At 43.1% G+C, this 18041-nt stretch overlaps 2 long non-coding RNA genes across 2 annotated transcripts; one reads left to right on the top strand and one right to left on the bottom strand.

Moving 5' to 3' along the window:
• Positions 1–1076: 1076 nt before the first annotated feature.
• Positions 1077–17426, top strand: LOC116970663. Its single transcript, XR_004411245.1, has 3 exons — positions 1077–1087; positions 16395–16400; positions 17393–17426. It is a non-coding gene; the product is annotated as an uncharacterized LOC116970663 (long non-coding RNA).
• Positions 6562–17461, bottom strand: LOC116970662. The gene is made up of 3 exons (XR_004411244.1): positions 17448–17461; positions 15761–15762; positions 6562–6683 (listed from the first exon to the last, which is right to left on the bottom strand). It is a non-coding gene; the product is annotated as an uncharacterized LOC116970662 (long non-coding RNA).
• Between the last annotated feature and the right edge of the window lie 580 nt (positions 17462–18041).

The following is an 18041-nucleotide window of genomic DNA, read 5'->3' as shown; positions in this document are numbered from 1 at the left end:
TCCAACCCCTTAAGAATTTTGTAAGTTTCTATAAGATCCCCTCTCAATCTCCTAAATTCTAGAGAGTATAAACCAAGTCTATCCAGTCTTTCTTCATAAGACAGTCCTGACATCCCAGGAATCAGTCTGGTGAACCTTCTCTGCACTCCCTCTATGGCAATAATGTCCTTCCTCAGATTTGGAGACCAAAACTGTACGCAATACTCCAGGTGTGGTCTCACCAAGACCCTGTACAACTGCAGTAGAACCTCCCTGCTCCTATACTCAAATCCTTTTGCTATGAAAGCTAACATACCATTCGCTTTCTTCACTGCCTGCTGCACCTGCATGCCCACTTTCAATGACTGGTGAACCATGACACCCAGGTCTCGCTGCATCTCCCCTTTTCCTAGTCGGCCACCATTTAGATAATAGTCTGCTTTCCTGTTTTTGCCACCAAAATGGATAACCTCACATTTATCCACATTATACTGCATCTGCCAAACATTTGCCCACTCACCCAGCCTATCCAAGTCACCTTGCAGTCTCCTAGCATCCTCCTCACAGCTAACACTGCCCCCCAGCTTAGTGTCATCCGCAAACTTGGAGATATTGCCTTCAATTCCCTCATCCAGATCATTAATATATATTGTAAATAGCTGGGGTCCCAGCACTGAGCCTTGCGGTACCCCACTAGTCACTGCCTGCCATTGTGAAAAGGACCCGTTTACTCCTACTCTTTGCTTCCTGTTTGCCAGCCAGTTCTCTATCCACATCAATACTGAACCCCCAATGCCGTGTGCTTTAAGTTTGTAAACTAATCTCTTATGTGGGACCTTGTCGAAAGCCTTCTGGAAGTCCAGATACACCACATCCACTGGTTCTCCCCTAACCACGCTACTAGTTACATCCTCGAAAAATTCTATAAGATTCGTCAGACATGATTTACCTTTTGTAAATCCATGCTGACTTTGTCCAATGATTTCACCACTTTCCAAATGTGCTGCTATCCCATCTTTAATAACTGACTCTAGCAGTTTCCCCACTACCGATGTTAGACTAACTGGTCTGTAATTCCCCGTTTTCTCTCTCCCTCCCTTCTTAAAAAGTGGGGTTACGTTTGCTACCCGACAATCCTCAGGAACTACTCCAGAATCTAAAGAGTTTTGAAAGATTATTACTAATGCATCCACTATTTCTGGAGCTACTTCCTTAAGTACTCTGAGATGCAGCCTATCTGGCCCTGGGGATTTATCGGCCTTTAATCCATTCAATTTACCCAACACCACTTCCCGGCTAACCTGAATTTCACTCAATTCCTCCAACTCCTTTGACCCGCGGTCCCCTGCTATTTCCGGCAGATTATTTATGTCTTCCTTAGTGAAGACGGAACCAAAGTAGTTATTCAATTGGTCCGCCATATCCTTGTTCCCCATGATCAACTCACCTGTTTCTGACTGCAAGGGACCTACATTTGTTTTAACTAATCTCTTTCTTTTCACATATCTATAAAAACTTTTGCAGTCAGTTTTTATGTTCCCTGCCAGTTTTCTTTCATAATCTATTTTTCCTTTCCTAATTAAGCCCTTTGTCCTCCTCTGCTGGTCTCTGAATTTCTCCCAGTCCTCCGGTATGCTGCTTTTTCTGGCTAATTTGTACGCATCATCCTTCACACGCACACGCACACGCACACACGGTGCACAAACTTTCTATAAAGAGGCCTGGGCCAGTTATGTTACACAAGTAACATAAATTACAGTGCAAATGTAAACACAGAGCTAGGATAGTTGATGTAATGAATTTGTATAATAGTAGGTACCATGAAAATGGGAACAGGCCTAATTTATGTGCATCACATGTCTTGATACACATCACAATCTTTAACTGATTGTCAGCACTTTATTATCCAAGAACGTTAGCTGCATTGTATATAAGAGATTGCAAAGAAGAAATGGCCTCCATTTCCCATTAAAATGTCCCAAGGCCCTGAAGACAATTGAGCGGTTGCTGTTGTGAGCTAATTGTGAAATGCTGCCACCTTTTGCCTTTATTTCTACATATTCAGAGGAATAATGCAATGTCCATCAATCTACAAACAGCTTCTGCTTCATAGCCAATGGTTAGAGCATGCTGGGTGCTTTTAAATATCTTGCTTGATGAGTCTTATGAAACTGAGTTTATTTGAAATGAGAAGAAACACACATGAATGTCTACAATTTAGTTTCCCCTCTTGATGAGATCATCAAACCATTCCCATGGCACAGTGGTGATTAGCCCTTCTAGATTTTTCCACGAAGAAATGTCCTCTGCACGTGTACCTCGTGAAGATCTATGTATCTAAATAACCATATAACCATATAACAATTACAGCACGGAAACAGGCCATCTCGACCCCTCTAGTCCGTGCCGAACACATAATCTCCCCTAGTCCCATATACCTGCGCTCAGACCATAACCCTCCATTCCTTTCCCATCCATATAACTATCCAATTTATTTTTAAATGATAAAAACGAACCTGCCTCCACCACCTTCACTGGAAGCTCATTCCACACAGCTACCACTCTCTGAGTAAAGAAGTTCCCCCTCATGTTACCCCTAAACTTCAGTCCCTTAATTCTCCAGTCATGTCCCCTTGTTTGAATCTTCCCTACTCTCAGTGGGAAAAGCTTTTCCACGTCAACTCTGTCTATCCCTCTCATCACCAAGTCTCCTTCCCCACTTCTAAAGTCCAACAGGTACAAGCCTAATCAAGATTCGAGATTCAAGAGAGTTTATTGTCATGTGTCCCAGATAGGACAATGAAATTCTTGCTTTGCTTCAGCACAACAGAATATTGTAGGCAAAAATAAATACAGAACAGATCAGTGTGTCCATATACCATTGAATATATATATACACACATAAATGAGCAGACTGAGTGCAATAGGCTGTCATGGTTCAGAGTTTGTTTGAAGTGTTTAATAGTCTGATGGCTGTGGGGAAGCAGCTGTTCCTGAACCTGTATGTTGCAGATTTCAGGCTCCTGTACCTTCTACCTGAAGGCAGCGGGGAGATAATAATAATAATAATAAATTGAATTTATATAGCGCTTTTCAGGGACTCAAAGTCGCTTTACAAGGCAAGGCAAAAAACAAAACCAAAAACAAAAACAAAACAAAACAAACCAAAAAATGAGCAACAATTCAAGCACAGATGAAAAGGGAGGGGGACGTGGGGCTAAGGATAGGCAGAGGTGAAGAGATGGGTCTTGAGGCGGGACTGGAAGATGGTGAGGGACTCAGAATTGTGGATCAGTTGGGGGAGGGAGTTCCAGAGCCTGGGAGCTGCCCTGGAGAAGGCTCTGTCCCCAAAACTGCGGAGGTTGGATTTGTGGATGGAGAGGAGACCGGCTGATGTGGATCTGAGGGACCGTGAGGGTTGGTAGGGGGAGAGGAGGTCAGTGAGATATGGGGGGGGGCAGATGGTGGAGGGCTTTGTAGGTGTGGACCAGGATTTTGTAGGTGATCCGGTGGGAGATGGGAAGCCAGTGAAGTTGTTTGAGGACTGGAGTGATGTGGTGCCAGGATTTGGTGTGGGTGATGAGTCGGGCGGCTGCGTTCTGGACCAGTTGGAGTCAGTTGATGTAGCTGGAGCTGATGCCAAGGAGAAGTGAGTTGCAGTAGTCCAGTCGGGAGGAGATGAAGGCATGGATGAGTCTTTCAGCAGCGGGGGGTGTGAGAGAGGGTCTGATTTTGGCGATGTTGCGGAGGTGAAAGAAGGAGGTTTTAATGACATGGCGAATGTGAGGCTCAAGGGAGAGGGTGGAATCAAAGATCACGCCAAGGTTGCAGGCCTGGGGAGATGGGGAGACAATGGTGCCGTCGATGGTGCGAGTGGGGTTATTGATTTTGCTGAGTGTGGATGTGGAGCCTAGGAGGAGGAATTCTGTTTTATTGCTGTTGAGTTTGAGGAAGTTTTGTTGCATCCAGGTTTTTATAGCTGACAAACGAGTTGATATGGGAGAGGGGGGGGGGTTGTGGGGGGATTTGGTGCCGAGGTAGATCTGGGTGTCATTGGCGTAACAGTGGAAGTCCAGGTTGAAGTGGCGGAATATCTGACCAAGGGGGAGGATGTAGATGATGAAGAGGAGGGGTGGCCAGGATGAGTGTGGTTTCCTAGATGATGCTGCCAGCCTTTTTGAGGCAGCGACTGCGATAGATTCCCTCGATGGTAGGGAAGTCAGAGCCGATGATGGACTGGGCAGTGTTTACAACTTTTTGCAGTCTTTTCCATTCCTGGGTGCACAAGTTGCCGAACCAAGCCATGATGCAACCGGTCAGCATACTCTCTACTGTGCACCTGTAGAAGTCCGAGAGAGTACTACTTGAAATACCGACTCTCTGTAATCGAACTGCAGTGGGTCCAGGTTTTTGTCGAGGTATGTTGATTTGCGCCATGATCAGCTTCTAAAAGCACTTCATCACCACAGACGTTAGTCATTGAGGCATGTCACCTTGCTCTTCTTGGGCACCAGTATTATTGATGCCTTTTTAAAGCAGGTGGGAACCTCAGACCGCAGAAGTGAGAGGTTGAAAATGTCCGTAAAAACTCCAACTAGTTGGTCCGCACAGGTTTTTAGAACACGACCGGGTATACCATCAGGTCCAGGCGCTTTCCGATAGTTCATCCCTCTGAAGGATTTTCTGACGTCGACCTCTGTGACCGAAATACCATCACGGTGAATGGGGGCTCGGGAAGGCACATCAGTATTCTCCCTATCAAAGCGTGCGTAAAACGCATTGAGCTCGTCAGGGAGTGATGCTTCACTGACATTTGAGCTGCTGATTTCGCCTTGTAGGAGGTGATTGCATTCAGGCCCCGCCACAGTTGCCGAACATCCGTCTCATCCTCCAGCTTAGAGCAGTTTTTCCTCATAAGGCAGCCCACCCATTCTAAGTATGTTCAGTTCAGTTTAGATTTTTTGGCACGTGTACTGAGGTACAGTCAGCAGAAAGACAATACATGATTCCAATCGATCAATTTACAGTGAATAGCTAATGATAAGGGAATAACATTTAGTGCAAGGTAAAGACACCCAAGTCCGAACAAGTATAGTCCAAGGGTTACCAAGGAGGTAGATGGTAGTTCAGCACAGCTCTCTGGTTGTAACCTTCTCTGGATTGCTTCCAATGCTTTGGCAACATTCCTTAAATAAGGACACTAATACTGTACATACTACTGTAGATGTAGACTCACCAAAGCTCTATATAACTGAAGCATTCACTTCTTAATTAGGATTGACATTCCCCAGTAATAAAGAATAGCATTCTGTTAGCTTTCCTGATTATTTGCTGTTCTTGCATACTAGCTTTTTGTGAATTATATATTAGGTTACCCAAGTCCAAGGCTTCCATTGTAGGAACGACATTGGTCTCAGTAATCAGTAGCATGGAAGCACAGCAGAAATGAACAGAATGCAGAGAAGGTCTAAGTCAGCGGTGTCACTGTTTTGGTAGGAAATGCAACAAAATGTTGATGCATTATATAGCTATACAAGCAACCTCAAAAGTCAGGAGTGTTTGATTTTTATATGTGACGGCAACGGAACAATGAAATTCTTAATTGCAGCAGCATAACATGCTTGTAATCACAATATTCATAGATAACATATAATAAATAAAAATCATTAATAAATTAATAATCCCAATATCCGTGCAAAAAACTCAGGTCCTTAGTGCAACCAAAGACAGTCCAGTGACACAGCATTGGAGATCGATTGTAAGGTGAGATTTGTGACCTGTCGTCACTTATTAGTCTGGTTGCCCCATTGAAAGCCAAAGGTGTTCCAATTGCCGAAGCAGTGCAGAAATTTACGGATTATTTCACTCCTTGGCTATTAGGAAAAGCAGAGAGTGATCAATTGCTGTGAGGAAGGATGCACAGCCAGCATTAATGCTGTTGCATTAAAACATTTATCCAGACATTGAAATTTTAGTGAATTCTTAAACCATGTGCAGTGGGATTGATTTATATGTATCTTAAGTGGGTCTGGCTTGCAAAATAACGACTAGTGTAAGTTTAGTGGAAATGTTTGTCAAAAGAGACACGCATCCACGCCATACCTAAACATAAAAATGAACCTGAAGTGTTACTTATGCAGAAAAAGGTGCCATGGAATTCAGTCCATTGCCAAACACAAACACAATAATGGTCTGTAATCAGAAGGCAGCAACGATACAACAATACCAGAAACAAAACCAACACCACAAGAGTGTGAGCACTGAGCATTCTTGCAACAGAATTACTGGCTGTCACTGAGAGTGTTATATTTGTCAAGGGAAAAGACAAATAGCATTGTTCTCAAACATTATTCAGAGAGAGCGAGTCTGCAATCATCACCGACCAACTAGACTTGGTGTTTAGAGTTTAGAGATACAGTGTGGAAACAAGACTTTCTGCCCACTGAGTCCTCACCGACTATCGATCACCCACATACTAGTTCTATGCTATCTCATCCAACACGCTTGGGGCAATTTAAAGAAGCCAATTAACCTACAAACCTGCATATCTTTGCAATGTGGGAGAAAACCGGTGTAGATTGGTTATTGCATGTGAACAAATCATAGTAGAGTAACATCATTAACCCCACCTTACTGTATACTTTATATTAACACCCACTTCCTACATTAAGTAGTCTAGGAAGCGGTAGTGATGAATTAACAACCTGCTGTACCACTATACTATGTGGTACAATTAAAGATGACTTAAACGTTAAATCTGTGTTACATCAATCATTTACATGGTGTCAGACAGCGTGAAATGACCCACTGCGTCTGTATATTGGGTTTTATTTGTGTTTTATCAGTTTTTATTTGTATCACCATGCCTCACTCGTGCCACAAACCAGCGCAGCTCATCTTCGATTCAGACATCGGAGAACGATGGAGGCTCTTCGAGATCGACTACGAGCCCTATATCAACATCGTACATCGCAATGAACCAGATGCGGTCAAAGCATTGCTTCTACTAAACCTGGTGGGACCAGAGGCTCTGATGGGAGCGCAGACTTTTGATTTTGCGCCAGCCGCTCTTGACGACAACGATTGTACCTGCTGAGACTGTGCATGACCCCAATGTCTTACAGCGTAAATTCCGGGAACTATGCGACCTACCCTCAAACCGTATCTTGGAAAGAGCAAAATTCTTCGTGAGACATCAGCTTCCCGATGAGCCTGTTGAAAGATTTATCTGTGATTTGAAATATATGGCTCAGCGATGCCGCTTCGGGGTCATGTCCAATGAATTAATCCGGGACAAACTTGTCAGTGGTATGACTGACCAAAAGCTAAAAACGGAGTTACTACGGAATGCTGACTTAACCCTTGAACAAGCTGTGCATGCCTGCTGCACGTCTGAGATGTGCCTCCAATAAGCGACCAGTTTGACACTCTGAAAAAGAGTATAAACTTGACGGGTTTCAACAAACGAGCCACACCAACGGCTAACAGAAGATTTATGAATGAACCGCCGCAAACGGCTAATTGGGAATTTATCAATGAGCCGCGGCAAAGATATCCGAACTGTAACTATTTCCACAACAAGGGAAGGATGTTCTGTCCAGCGAACGGCAAACCATGTAATTACTGCAAGAAGATGAATGATTTCGCCGTTTGCTGCAAGTCCCGTGGGAACAGAACTTCCAGCTCAGCGTCTAAGGAAAAGGAGGTGGGGTAGCGTTGCTGGTTAGAGAGGAGATTAACGCAATGGAAAGGAAGGACATTAGTTTGGAGGATGTGGAATCGGTATGGGTAGAGCTGCGAAACACTAAGGGGCAGAAAACGCTGGTGGATGTTGTGTACAGGCCACCTAACAGTAGTAGTGAAATTGGAGATGGTATCAAACAGGAAATTAGAAATGCGTGCGACAAAGGCAAAACAGTTATAATGGGTGACTTCAATCTACATATAGATTGGGTGAATCAAATTGGCAGGGGTGCTGAGGAAGAGGATTTATTGGAATGTATGCGGGATAGTTATCTAAATCAACATGTAGAGGAACCAACGAGAGAGCAGGCTATTTTAGACTGGGTATTGAGTAATGAGGAAGGGTCAGTTAGCAGTCTTGTTGTACGTGACCCCTTGGGCAAGAGTGACCATAATATGGTTGAGTTTTTCATTAGGATGGAGAGTGACATTGTTAATTCAGGAACAATGGTTCTGAACTTAAAGAAAGGTAACTTTGAGGGTATGAGACGTGAATTGGCCAAGATTGGCTGGCAATTAATTCTAAAAGGGTTGACGGTGGATATGCAATGGAAGACATTTAAAGACTGCATGGATGAACTACAAAAATTGTTCATCCCAGTTTGGCAAAAGAATAAATCAGGGAAGGTAGTGCATCCGTGGATAACAAGGGAAATCAGGGATAGTATCAAAGCGAAGGACGATGCGTACAAATTAGCCAGAAAAAGCAGCATACCAGAGGACTGGGAGAAATTCAGAAGACCAGCAGAGGAGGACAAAGGGCTTAATTAGGAAAGGAAAAATAGATTATGAAAGAAAACTGGCAGGGAACATAAAAACTGACTGCAAAAGTTTTTATAGATATGTGAAAAGAAAGAGATTAGTTAAAACAAATGTAGGTCCCTTGCAGTCAGAAACACGTGAGTTGATCATGGGGAGCAAGGATATGGCGGACCAATTGAATAACTACTTTGGTTCCGTCTTCACTAAGGAAGACAATAATCTGCCGGAAATAGCAGGGGACCGCGGATCAAAGGAGTTGGAGGAATTGAGTGAAATCCAGGTTAGTCGGGAAGTGGTGTTGGGTAAATTGAATGGATTAAAGGCCGATAAATCCCCAGGGCCAGATAGGCTGCATCCCAGAGTACTTAAGGAAGTAGCTCCAGAAATAGTGGATGCATTAGTAATAATCTTTCAAAACTCTTTAGATTCTGGAGAAGTTCCTGAGGATTGGCGGGTAGCAAACGTAACCCCACTTTTTAAGAAGGGAGGGAGAGAGAAAACGGGGAATTACAGACCAGTTAGTCTAACATCGGTAGTGGGGAAACTGCTAGAGTCAGTTATTAAAGATGGGATAGCAGCACATTTGGAAAGTGGTGAAATCATTGGACAAAGTCAGCATGGATTTACGAAAGGTAAATCATGTCTGACGAATCTTATAGAATTTTTCGAGGATGTAACTAGTAGCGTGGATAGGGGAGAACCAGTGGATGTGGTGTATCTAGACTTCCAGAAGGTTTTCGACAAGGTCCCACATAAGAGATTAGTATACAAACTTAAAGCACACGGCATTGGGGGTTCAGTATTGATGTGGATCGAGAACTGGCTGGCAAACAGGAAGCAAAGAGTAGGAGTAAACGGGTCCTTTTCACAATGGCGGACAGTGACTAGTGGGGTACCGCAAGGCTCAGTGCTGGTACCCCAGCTATTTACAATATATATTAATGATCTGGATGAGGGAATTGAAGGCAATATCTCCAAGTTTGCGGATGACACTAAGCTGGGGGCAGTGTTAGCTGTGAGGAGGATGCTAGGAGACTGCAAGGTGACTTGGATAGGCTGGGTGAGTGGGCAAATGTTTGGCAGATGCAGTATAATGTGGATAAATGTGAGGTTATCCATTTTGGTGGCAAAAACAGGAAAGCAGACTATTATCTAAATGGTGGCCGATTAGGAAAAGGGGAGATGCAGCGAGACCTGGGTGTCATGGTACACCAGTCATTGAAAGTAGGCATGCAGGTGCAGCAGGCAGTGAAGAAAGCGAATGGTATGTTAGCTTTCATAGCAAAAGGATTTGAGTATAGGAGCAGGGAGGTTCTACTGCAGTTGTACAGGGTCTTGGTGAGACCACACCTGGAGTATTGCGTACAGTTTTGGTCTCCAAATCTGAGGAAGGACATTATTGCCATAGAGGGAGTGCAGAGAAGGTTCACCAGACTGATTCCTGGGATGTCAGGACTGTCTTATGAAGAAAGACTGGATAGACTTGGTTTATACTCTCTAGAATTTAGGAGATTGAGAGGGGATCTTATAGAAACTTACAAAATTCTTAAGGGGTTGGACAGGCTAGATGCAGGAAGATTGCTCCCGATGTTGGGGAAGTCCAGGACAAGGGGTCACAGCTTAAGGATAAGGGGGAAATCCTTTAAAACCGAGATGAGAAAAAAAAATGTCACACAGAGAGTGGTGAATCGCTGGAACTCTCTGCCACAGAGGGTAGTTGAGGCCAGTTCATTGGCTATATTTAAGAGGGAGTTAGATGTGGCCCTTGTGGCTAAGGGGATCAGAGGGTATGGAGAGAAGGCAGGTACGGGATACTGAGTTTGATGATCAGCCATGATCATATTGAATGGTGGTGCAGGCTCGAAGGGCCGAATGGCCTACTCCTGCACCTAATTTCTATGTTTCTATGTTTCTATGTAATCTGCACCTGTTGCAATAAGACCAAACATTTTCAGACTCACAAGACCAGCTTGAAGCTGCCCACGAAGACGATCCAATTAGCTTGTATGAAGAGTCCACTGTGCATACACTCCTACACACAGCCGGTAAGCTTTTGGATCCCTCTGTGTCCATGTTAATTAACAACAAGCCCGTGAAGGCCAAATTGGATACTGGGGCTCGCATGAACGTAATGTATTTTTTATCTTGTTGTAGACATGTCTCTGCATGTCTACAACAAGATAAAAAATAATGAGACCTTGACTAGAAATGGCTCTACCTTACATGCTTATGGGGCGGAGGTCCTGCATCCTCTTCGAAGAACTGGCTTTAAATATGTGCTACAAAACACCACAAGAAATCTGACTTTCAATATCCTAAAATCGGACATCCATGCGTGCCAGGACCTAGGGCTAGTCTCTTTCGACCGCTCCGTTCACAAGTTACATGTATCTGAGGACCTGATAAAAAGCCACCCTGATCTGTTCGATGGCAAGCTAGACCTAAACACTGCCATCAAGCGCCCGCACTATCCCTTGAGGACTGTTGAGGACGTCGCAGCACAAATCGGGCGTGCAACAGTGTTTTCTGTACTAGACGCAAAAAGCTTGTTCTGGCAGATACCCCTAGATGATGAGTCCTTGAACCTCACTACGTTTGCTACACCGTTTGGCAGATTCAAATTTCTTAGAATGCCATTCGGCCCTTCGAGCCAACACCGCCATTCATTGTGATCATGGCTGATCGTCCCCAATCAATAACCCGTGCCTGCCTTCTCCCCATATCCCTTGATTCCACCAGCCCCTCGAGCTCTATCTAACTCTCTCTTAAATCCATCCAGTGATTTGGCCTCCACTGCCCTCTGTGGCAGGGAATTCCACAAATCCACAACTCTCTGGGTGAAAAAGTTTTTTCTCATCTCAGTCTAAAATGGCCTCCCCTTTATTCTAAGACTATGGCCCCTGGTTCTGGACTCGCCCAACATTGGGAACATTTTTCCTGCATCTAGCTTGTCCAGTCCTTTTATAATTTTATATGTTTCTATAAGATATCCCCTCACCCTTCTAAACTCCAGTGAATACAAGCCTAGTCTTTTCAATTTTTCCTCATATGAAAGTCCCGCCATCCCAGGGATCAATCTCGTGAACCTACGCTGCACTGCCTCAATCACAAGGATATCCTTCCAAAAATTAGGGGACCAAAACTGTACACAATACTCCAGATGTGGTCTTACCAGAGCCCTATACAACTGCAGAAGAACCTCTTTCAGCTTTCTTTTCTAGAGTAAAGAAGTTATTATATGAGTTTCTATGAGGAAGATATATGCATTACAATTGCAGATTACAAGCCCTTATTAGCTGTTCTAGACACAATTTGCAATTCCAACTTCCAGCCCTGAGTGACTCTTTTATCCCAGTATGACCACATCAATGTGTTGTTCATCCAACCAAAATCCCAATTGCAAATGCTCTTTTTTGACACAGGAGAAATAATCTCTATCTTATAGTTAATGACCAAAGTGGCACAGTGACACAGCACAGCGGTAGAGCTGCTGTTTTGTAGTGCCAGAGACCCGGGTTCGATCCTAACCTTGGGTACTGTCTGTACAGAGTTTGTACGTTCTCGTGACCGCTTAGCCTTCCTTTGGGTGCTCCACATTTCAAAGATGTGCAGGTTTGTTGGTTAATTGGCTGCTGTACATTGCCCCGAGTGCGTAGGATGCTAAACAGGGATAACATAGAACTAGTGTGATTGGGTGATCATTGGTCGGCCCAGACACAGTGGGCCTAAGGTCCTGTTTCCACGCTGCATCCCTAAACTAAAAGACAAAGTCACAGCTGCAGAAATCACTGAAACAGCAAGATGGTTCTGATGTGATTCTCTGAGCACATTCTCACAGGCTGGAACTATTTATATTAGGGGCCAACATTTCCAACATTTTACAATAGAAAATTTAGTCTACTGATTGAAGATGTCTAGAGTGATATTGGATAATTAAAACCAATGTCCCAAGAAGACAGATTTTTGATGAGTTGCATTCAAAACGTAACGGCATAAAGTCTATTGGCAGAAGTTTTGTACATTGGCTGGATGTTGACAAAGATCTAGAATAAATTTCAACAGTTATATGCTGTCTAGAGCACAGAACAAGACTAACATTGTCACTACCACAAGGTTATGTTGGACATTGGGATTAGATATGTAAACAGAAAGAGCTGAGGTTGAATTTTGTAACTCATACTATACTTGAAGGATTGGTGTCAAATAGTAGACCTCAATTTAAGTCATATTTGTTTGAACATTTAATTAGATGCTATGAAGTCAAGCATTCATTAACTTCCCTCATATCATATATCTTCTAATGGTGCAGCTGGGTGCTCTGTCCACAAGTGTAATGAAGCCTTGAAGAGACAGGTTTTCCAAGACTGCTTTAATCTTATCATGAATTGTCTTTTACCCTCTGCTTCAATGCCACAGGAAACAGAGCTGTTGCAGTCAAGTCTTTGATTTTACTTCAGTCGAGCTTGAAAGACAAACTAGAGAGGCTGAGGTTGAGACAAAATCAAAGTCAGAATTCACAACCTAACAACTCGTTTGGAAGAGAAATAAAGAAGCAGTTCAGACAAAAGCAGAGAGTTTTTCAAACCAACAGATAAATAGAGCAAGAAGAAGTGAAAATGTGATGCAATTGACATTGAAGCCCTTCAATCCTGAATCCACAATCTCGATGTTCACATCTGGAAAAAAGAGAACATACCATAAAACCAAAAATACTGGCATTGTGACCATTATCAAAAAAGGATTCAAATCCAACGTGATAGGTACAGAGAGACTATCATCCACAGGAAAGGTTGTTGAAAGAGTCTTCCTCATCACCTCCTCTCAATGGCTGAAGGGCTGTTCCACAATTGTGATGTGGAATCCATCATGATATGGAGGCACAGTGGATATAAAGTTTATTAAAAAAAAGGCAAAAAGTATTGGAGACAATGTAATAATAATTGACAATATTATCAATTTAAAAATGTAAGACTGTAATGATGTAATTTGGTTATGTACCTATCTCCAATAAAAAAATATTTTCAAAAAAAAAATAAAAAATAATGCAACGATTCCTAAAAAAAACCATGTATGGATTAGCACCATAACCAAATGTGGTCTTCTAAACCTTCTGAACATTTAACTCCTTCAACTGAAGGTACTGTCGAACACACCCCCAATATTTGGCTGCCCACAGAAAGTCGTCTCCACCTTATGTTCAATGTATGATGATATGCAGTTATGATCCTAGTTAATGGGTCCGCAATAGAACCAACCTCGCTGAACAACGGTGACATTTAGAGCTGAATATTGTCCCAAGACTTTCTGTTTCAATATTGCAACTCACTTCCCACAAACATCTCATGGGAATGGAACTAATCTTCAGAACTAATAAGAAACTATCTGACCAGCGATGACCACACTCTGGCACGAATAGTTGAACTGTTGCCTCATAACTCCAGCAACCTGGTTCAATCCTGACATGCAGTGCTGTCAGTGTGGAGTTTGTACGTTCTCTTTGTGACTGTGTGAGTTTTGCTAGCATGTTCTGCTTTGCTCTCACATCCCAAAGATATATGGATATGGAGCTAATTGGCCACAGTAAAGTAATTGCCCCTGAGTGACAGAATTTGAATCCTTCCATGTTGGACTAAAATAGGAGAATATCAGGGGCGGCACGTTGGCGCAGGAGTAGAGTTGTTGCGTTACAGCCCCAGACACCCGCGTTCAATCCTGACTACGGGTGCTGTCTGGACAGAGTTTGTACATTCTTCCCGTGACCGCGTGGGTTTTCTCTGGGCACTCCGGTTTCCTCCTACACTCCAAAATAGTATTGGTTTGTAGGTTAATTGGCTTCGGTTAAAAAGTGTGCAAATCGTCCATAGTGTGTAGGATACGGGGATCATCGGTTGGCGCCGACTCGGTGGGCCAAGGGGCCTGTTTCCGCTCTGTATCTCTAAACTAAAAAAATGAAAAGTTGAAGTACTGCCATCTGATAATAAAGGTTCCTAGACCATGGAAAACATAAACCACTTCTCATAGCTCAGAAGCCATCTTGTAGCAAAGTGAGATGGGATAGTGAAATTCACCAAAACCTTCATTGTGCTAGCTTTTGATCACTTCAGGAAGACGGTGGGACACCATGAATCAGGACCACACAGAAACCCTGAATTAATCATGGAAGAAGCTCACAAACTGACCAGTCAAACACCTCCCTTCCCAGTTTTGAAAGAGTTTGCGATTTCCCTCATCAGTCACTTCAAAATTCACAGAGCCAGAGAGGAAGGAAGTCACCCTCAAATACATGGTCTGCCCAAGAAGAAGAGTACAGGCTAGCAGTGGAAAACATTCTGTTCAGGTTGAAGAGAAAGGAAGAATTGTCCAGTTTGATAACGTGGTTGCAGTGTGAGACTTTCCAGACCATAAAGGAAAATATATGATGACAAATTTATTCCAGAAGTAAACATAGAACCAACGCCAGAGAAGAGTCAATACTAGGTTGAGTCAGGATTCCAAACATTCATTGGATTCTATCTTCTTTTGCCTTGTGTCATCTGTTTATACCCCAATCACCCTGCATCCTGTGACAGAATTTACCTTTGAATCTTTCCCTCTTTTTCTATATATGACTAAAAACCATAACTGTAATTATTCCAGTTCTGGTCATTGAAGTGAGCTGATAAACCTGTTTTAAGGGCCTGTCCCACTTGGGAGTTATTTGCCCGTCATTTACGCAACATCATTTACACGTCACGACGCACGACGCAACATCGTTTACACGTCACGCGTGCATTGTGACGCGCACGTGATGCGCACATGGTGCATGGTGAGACGTGGTGGCGCAGGTAGTGACGTGCGGTCGCGCGCAGCGCCCCAGGATTTTGGGATTCACAAAATCATCACGCGCCACCTGCGTGACGCGCAACTGCCGCCCAAGTGGGACAGGCCATTAACTGTTGAAAGGTTAACTGATCTACTGTGCACTGTATGAAATATGTGTGAAGTATGAAGCTAAGGTGAAAATCTCCCTTTCTTCACACTTTATTTTTTTAAATTATTTAAATATTACAATTTAACCTTTGGAAATTCCTAATGATTTTAAACAATTTCTATTTTCCTTTATATCTTTCAGCCATATTGCCAGTTAATTATGTAATTATTTCCTTACTTCTTTGAAGTCTAGCATTTTTATATATCTTTACTGTTGCCATTAGCCAGAATAATCTTAATTTAATCATATTATACTCATTAGTTTCTGGAGGCAGCATTACTTTCATATTATGAATGCTATCCTGACTACTTCATGAATTAGGATTAGATGCAAATTGCCCATAGTCGGATCTTTGATTGTCATGATTCAATAATTGTTTGGCTGTTTTCCACAGAAAGGATTTAAGTTGCTTTCAACGCTGGCTTTTCAAAGATTCATAATTTTTTTTAATGGCAGCAAGACAAAGTGGTTAAAATGTTGAACAGGATTGTGTTTTCCTGGTGATTAAACAAATCATTAGTTAGTCTGACTTCATAGTTTGAAAAATAGCTCTCACCCATTCCTCTGATATGACTGAGAGATGTGGAAAGTGCAGATGAGACTTAATGCAACTAAAGAACGTGGCACAACCAGGTATGCGGGGGTTCTGCCGAAATCTTAGACACAATCTTCATTGATGTTTTTGGCTCCATTTCCATCCAGTATCTAGCCAAAAATGAGTCTGGCAGCAGGTTTGATGGAATCGACCGTAAGCAATTAGGAGGTCAGAGAGGCTTGGCAAACAAGAAGGGGAAGAGATCTGCAATCGAAAGGAAAGGGAGTCAGCAAACTGATGGAGAAAAGGCTGTTGAACAGCATGAAGAGGATGTCCATAATCAGTAGAGAGGAAAGATGCATGATCGAGATGGTGAGAGGTTGTGGGAGGAGTGCCAATGAGAAGAATCGGGTAAGCTTAAATTTAGGTTTGGAAAGTGACCAAGAGCTTGCAAACGGCGAAGGACTCGTGATCAGTGCAGTGACAGAGCCCCTGAACAGTCTAAGAGACAGCAGTCCTACAGCAAGAGCAGGGAGAGAACCCATAATGGCGTGGGATGGGGGGGGGGGGGGGGGGTGGCCTCACAATTAGGTGGACAGATTTCCCCAACCAAGTAAGAGAGAGTTGTACTTGGGGGGAGGGGGGGGGGGTGGAGGTAATATGAATTTTAAGGTAGTGGGAGGGGCGAATGGCAGTAAAATAAGGAGACAAAGATTTGTAGGGATGAGAGACTGCATGAGAGACTGAGATGAGATGACTGCCTACTGGTGGGACGAGCCCATCATCACTGGAGTGACCGCAGCGTTTGGATAAGGTGAGAGTCTGGCATTGGATTGGGTCAGAAGTCATCACTGATAGGGGAAGTAGTTTAGTTTAGTGAACCTTCGGCCCACTAAGTCCATGCTCAGCATTGATCACCCACTAGTTCTATGTTATCTAGGGAAGTGAGAGTCCAGATCAGAATGGGGCTGGGGTCAGGGTGAGAGCCAACAGTTAGAGGGGGGTGAGTGGAGGGAGTGGAGGGGAGTGGGGAACGGGGGGCTATCCTCTAGGACAAGGGTTGTAAGAGTGTTGCATCTAATGGGTGACAGGCCGTCACTTGAAAAGGAAGGATGTCTACCATCACTGGGGTTAGGAATAAGAGCTACACTGGGGCTAGGAATAAGAGCTAGACTTCACAATGCCTCAGGTTAGCAGCTAAAATAATCAAGGTTCACACATGCCCCAGTAATTCTCCTCCCATCAGGCAGAAGATACGATAGCTTGAAAGCATGTACCACCAGATTTAAGAACAGCTTCTTCCTCGCTGTTAGCAGTCTCTTGAATGAACCTCACACACGCTAGGGATACATTTCCAATCTTCCAATCTGCCTCATTGCTGCCCTTGTACTTTTTTTTAACAGCACTTTCTCTGTATTGTAAGACTTTATTCAGCACTCTGGTTATTTTCTCCTTAACACAACCTGATGTACTCACATATGGTATGATTTGACTGGATAGCATGCAAAACAAAGTTTTCCACTGTATCTCAGTACACATGACAATAATAAATCAACAAACCAAACTACAGATCATTTTACTGCCTAATCTGATCCTTGTTGATGTTCTGATCTAAAATAAGAAATAAATCCTTTTAAGAATGCGAATAATGCTTCAACTTATCTAATGTTCACTCAACACTTTCAGGGACAATGAGAAAAATACTTTTGTGAAGATGGTGCAAACAATTCAGTTCAAGGTAATTTAGTTGTTACACCCTGGGCTTTGGTGACGCAATTAGACTTAGGTCAAAGTGACTCCTCAATTCTCAGAATATCAAAGATGATCACACTAGCTGGAGGAGAGAGTGGTACAAGTAAAGATGAGATTTAGAATAGACTATAGAAGTAACATTAATCACGGGTGATGGCGAGTTACTAATTGTAAGATGCAGCATAAATTGGTATCCAATATATATCAGCAGTTATTTGCAGAGGGAGAGATTGTGGGTGCTGGAAATGTGTAGTTTTACTAAATATGCCTTGGAATTTATAAAGCAAGAGGTAAAGGGTG

The sequence above is a fragment of the Amblyraja radiata genome, chromosome 3, assembly GCF_010909765.2.
Source record: "Amblyraja radiata isolate CabotCenter1 chromosome 3, sAmbRad1.1.pri, whole genome shotgun sequence".
Taxonomy (NCBI): domain Eukaryota; kingdom Metazoa; phylum Chordata; class Chondrichthyes; order Rajiformes; family Rajidae; genus Amblyraja; species Amblyraja radiata.
Note: the sequence above shows the minus strand (reverse complement) of the source record. Positions and strands in the feature narration are given on the sequence as shown.